Raw genomic sequence first — 5494 nt, 5'->3', positions numbered from 1 at the left:
ATTTCTCTCTCTCTCTCTCTCTCTCTCTCTCTCTCTCTCTCTCTCTCTCTCTCTCTCTCTCTCTCTCTCTCCCTACGGTGGTGCTTATAACCGGAACCAATTTATTTCATAATGAATTATGTAATATTATTTTTAATCCTTCTTCCAGGACTTAATTGCTCAGCCTGTAAACAACACGAAAAGATAATTTCTTTTTTTTGTAAGACATCCTCTTAATACATTATTTCATCTCTCTCTCTCTCTCTCTCTCTCTCTCTCTCTCTCTCTCTCTCTCTCTTAAGATTTCAATCATTATTAAAAAAAGGCAAAATTATACACAAAGTTAAAAGGGTATTAACGGTCTCCTTTTATTTAGACCAACAGAAGCCATAGCATTGACAAATGAACATATATAAAAACAAACTTGGAATGTTTTTATAGACAAAAATAATTTTTCGGGCTGAGATAAAAGTAATTTTTTTCTACTTTATTAGAGGAAGATCCTATAGTGTAAATGCGGTGTGGAAAATGTGTAAAAATGTGTAAAAAAAAAGCTGGGGAAATAAAAGAATTGGAAAGAGGGTGAAAAGAAAACCACCCTTCCTTCGCTATGCCAATTAATGTCGTCTATGTTCCGACAAAGTGATTATGTGACGTAATCAATTCGTCAATACATCAGTATACAAAAGCGCTTCTGTGGCGTGCCCTCTAATAAGAAGGGATATATATATATATATATATATATATATATTATATATATATATATATATATTGGTATATATATGCACATATATATACATATGTATATATATATATATATATATATATATATATATATAAATATGTGTGTGTGTGTGTGTGTGTGTGCGCGTGTGTGTGCATGAGTATTTGAAATGGAGCACAGTGTTTACTCATCTTATAATGGGTTCTGTTTTACTTTATCTTATAATTACGGGAAGCCAATCTCTTTAGTATTTACTGTAATGAAATTATAACGACGAAATTTGGCAAAATTTAAATATCATTACTTGGAACCTTCGTACCCACATTTATCTTTTTTTCAAGTGCCATTTTGAAAATAAGTTGTCCGATTTTTTTTTAAAAATTAATAATATTGCATCAGTAAATTTTAGTGGCTTTTGGTGAATTAAGTAAATCACCATTTTTCCAATAATTAATATTCCTTTTTAAGGCATAATATACAAAATTATGATACATCTGCCTTTCTGTAAAATTTTGCTTTATTTTGATATAATTCATGAACGTATTTTTTTGCTTAAGGGAATAATGATATATCGAGAATTTTTTTCCAGCAAATGAGTGTCTATAATATCGAATGATACATTAACTTTTACGAAATAAAAATGAAAACTGTAGATAGAGGTGTTGTTCAGTTTTGTAGTGAATAATACATTGTATAACACAATTCTTCACATAAGCCCAAAGTGACCTTACTGTAACTTTAAGAAAAATATTATTATTTGAGACATGCTAACCTTCGGTGCGTCGCTCATCAGTTTAAGCAAGAATGAGAAAACAATAATTAGAAAAATAGAGAAGAACTATATAAAATTAACGCAGTTGAGGCAGCAATTACTTTTAATATAACATGTTTAAAAGAGGGTTCACTTCCAGGATATTATTATTATTATTATTATTATTATTATTATTATTATTATTATTATTATTATTATTATTATTAAGACCCATGATATACTAGTTGATATTGTCTCAGTTTTGGAAGATTTAGGCTCTCAGTCACCTCCTGCTCTAATTTTTAAGTATATTTATGAGTTTAAGTTTGACATATGTCCAGGGGTTGAAATTTCACGCATTTTTCAGTGTTGATGCCTTAAATATAGAATATTACAAAACTGATAAATGCATAGAAAACGGAAAATAGAAAGAGGGATGAACGTAACATCCGCGCATAATTAAAGAAACATAGCTGCTTGGTGCAAGCAATGGTGAGTAACTGAATTCGAAAAACAACACAGTGAGAGTAAGTAAATATATGTCTTAGTTCCTTCTAGAGAAGATTTGAATCTCAATTTATCTCCATAAATGTATCAACAAAGTCTCACTCTGTATGCTCCTCCGCCCTCAAAAGACACCTACGACGTTAATGAGCATCCGAGTCTTGCACCCAGTTGTGCGCACCCATCCAATTACTGACCAGACCCAAGGTATTCATAAGTAGGGATGCCAGTCCTAGGCCTAGAGTTCCTCTTTTATCCAAGCTTAGGATGGCCATGGGTGAAGAAGGGTTAAAGAAACATATTTCCTTGCTATATAAACTTCCATGTTCAAAATAAACATCTGTTTAAGCCCTTGACGGTCAAATTTATTTTAATATCAAAGCATTGCGCAATAATTAATCTCATCAATTCAACCAAAACTAGATTATGTTAATGGAATCAGGGAATTTAATCACAAGAATATTACTCGGAGTTGTTAAAGTTGCAGTAACTGGGTGAGCAATTGAGAACTAGACATTACCTTTAACAAAATTGTTTGAAACTATATATGCGTTATATCCAGGAATACAACTGATAAACATTAATATTCATATTGCTCATTTTTATTCCTTAAAATATGAAATACAGAACAAACCTGACCATAGTTAACCAAATACGGGTGCTTTATTTATTTACCTTAATCCATATCTGTGTTTGGACATTTATCATGTAAACAATGCCAGCGACAAAAAAAAAACAAAAAAAAAAAAAAAAAAAAAAAAAATCTAGAAAGTTAAAACGGAAAGCGGCTGCCAAAACATATGTCTATGTTTCTATCAATCAATAACAACCACAACCAGAACAACAACAACACCCCCCCCCCCATAAGAGAGGGAAAATAACACAGAAAATGTGGTGAATGTAAGCAAGGGGGATTGGGGTAAGTGGGTTGGGGGCGGCCCACCCAACCCCCAACCCCAACCGCACACTACCCTCCTCCATCAGAGGTGAACCCCTTTTCGGATAAATGGAAAATATGGGAGTTTTTCGAAAGCAAAATGAATTATGGCATCACTTCCGTGAAAACGTGAAGGGTGTGGAGAGGAGGAGGGTCTAAGCGGACGAGCTCGCTCGGAAGACATAAAGGATACTGAAGGTTGGTTGGAGAACGAATTTTAGCCCGTAATTTTCCGTTTATTTGGGGATTGGGAATGGAGGTGAGAGTAGCAGCAGGAGCAACAGCTTCTCGGGCTCTCTCTCTCTCTCTGAATTATGTAGTATTCTCTCTCTATCTAGTGAGACTGTTGATACATTCATAAAGAGAAAATCATTAGGACACTATGAAAGCACAGTAAAACCTGCTTCTAGAGATAAGTGAGCACACGATGTCTCCTCGGATGGACTAATAAGTCTTTGAGATATCCTAATCCTTGTAACTCCTTGTAATTATCTCTCTCTCTCTCTCTCTCTCTCTCTCTCTCGTGGTACTAACAACCAGAACCATTTTACTTACTAATGAATTATGTAGTATTCTCTCTCTCTCTCTCTCTCTCTCTCTCTCTCGTGGTACTAACAACCGGAACCTATGTACCTACTATTGAATAATGTAGTATTCATTCAATCATTCTCTCTCTCTCTCTCTCTCTCTCTCTCTCCTCTCTCTCTCTCTCTCTCGTGGCACAAAGATCCGGAACCAATCTGCTCACTAATGAATTATGTAAAATTTCTCTCTTTCTTTCGGTACTAACAAGCGGAACCAAATTACTTACTAATGAATTATGTAGTATTCTCTCTCTCTCTCTCTCTCTCTCTCTCTCTCTCTCTCTCTCTCTCTCTCTCTCGTGGTACTAACAACCGGAACCAATCTATTCACTAATGAATTATGTAGTATTCTCTCTCTCTCTCTCTCTCTCTCTCTCTCTCTCTCTCTCTCTCTCTCTCTCTCTCTCTAAATTATAAAACTGCAGTGAAAATGAAAGAAAATGCCAAGGAATTTAGAAAGAAAAAAAAATTGAAAACATGCAGAAAGCTGATACCTCCGCCAAGGCCAATCGATTTAATCAATCATTTTTCAACCGCTATTAGATGAGATGTTGAGATTCGTATAAGATATGACAAGTTTAGATGTTACTTAACGGCTGTCAAAGTTCAGTGATAGAGGTATCGTTAAAATTTGCAAGAAGGACTTAAAAATCTACGGTCCGTGAGCAAAGGGTTTAAATATGTTACCGTGGTTGGAACAATTTAAATATCACTATGTATGGCTGTATGTATATATATACATATATATATATATATATATATATATATATATATATATATATATATATATATATATGAATATATAGATAAACATAGTATATAATATATACCAGATATATACACATATATACACACTAATATGAAGAAATAAGCATATATATATATATATATATATTATATATATATATATATATATATATATATATATATATATATATGTATGTATATATCCTCCGAATACACTTACGAATTATTCTCAAAATTTAATTCATTATAGTCTCCCTTGGCACATAAGCAATTCTATAAAAAATGAAACCCACCAAAAACTTTATTTTTCTTTTCTTTTGTGAGAAAGCAAACTGGAATGAATTATGATTTAAAGCCAATTTTTCTTGGCGGAGGTCATTCAGGTGCTTCTCTCGCTAATCTTTTTTTAAATCAAGCAAATAAATTAGTTATTTACACTGAATTAATCTTCCTAACAAGATCTCTTTTCAGCTAAGCTTAACCATTGGTTGTCTTCGGGCTTTATTGGATTTGTTTTAAAATAAAGACAAAATTAATGACCACATACAAGTGGTCAGTCACCCTTCCACCTTCCTTTTATAAAGAATTAAAAGTTTCTTTTTCTTTATAAGTTATTTTCAGTATTATTTAAGCAATTTTAATGAGGGCAAAGAGATGTACCTTCTAAACTTGGCAACGTAAACGAAAACAAAAAGATCTCGGTGAGTTTACATAATCTAAATATTGAGTATTAGCTTTGAATACTTGTTTATGATATTAATACCAAGTGGAAGAAACTTAAGGAATGACAATCTCGAAAAATCAGCTAAATGACATTATTTTTTAATCCGACTAAATTCATCCACAGAAAATAAGCTTGGAGTACAAAATCGAAACAACTCGATCCACAATTCTGAAAAAAAATTCTGCCTCAAAAAAAAGTAAATAAAAAAAAATAAAAATAAAAATAAAAAAAATATCCATCATGGGAAAAGTTTTAACTAAACCAACACAATTCGGTTAACATTCAAGGTTTAGGTGAAGACTAGAAAAAAAAAAAACAATTCAGTGAAGCAAAGTCGAAGTGGGACTTTGAGAGAATTCAGCTCTAAAAGTCAAGGTTCAAATACAAACTCGATAAATATCACCTCAAGAAGACAACGTTTGATTAGAATATAGACAAGTTTTGGGACACAGGTTTAAAGCAAAATTTCTTTCGGGGGCAGCTTCCGTATACTATAGAAAAAATGAAAACCATTAACGCAAATATGGATGGGCAACTCTCATGA

The sequence above is a fragment of the Macrobrachium nipponense genome, chromosome 16 (assembly GCF_015104395.2).
Source record: "Macrobrachium nipponense isolate FS-2020 chromosome 16, ASM1510439v2, whole genome shotgun sequence".
Classification (NCBI taxonomy): Eukaryota; Metazoa; Arthropoda; class Malacostraca; order Decapoda; family Palaemonidae; genus Macrobrachium; species Macrobrachium nipponense.
The sequence above is the reverse complement of the archived record's forward strand: the minus strand, read 5'-3'. Positions refer to the sequence as shown.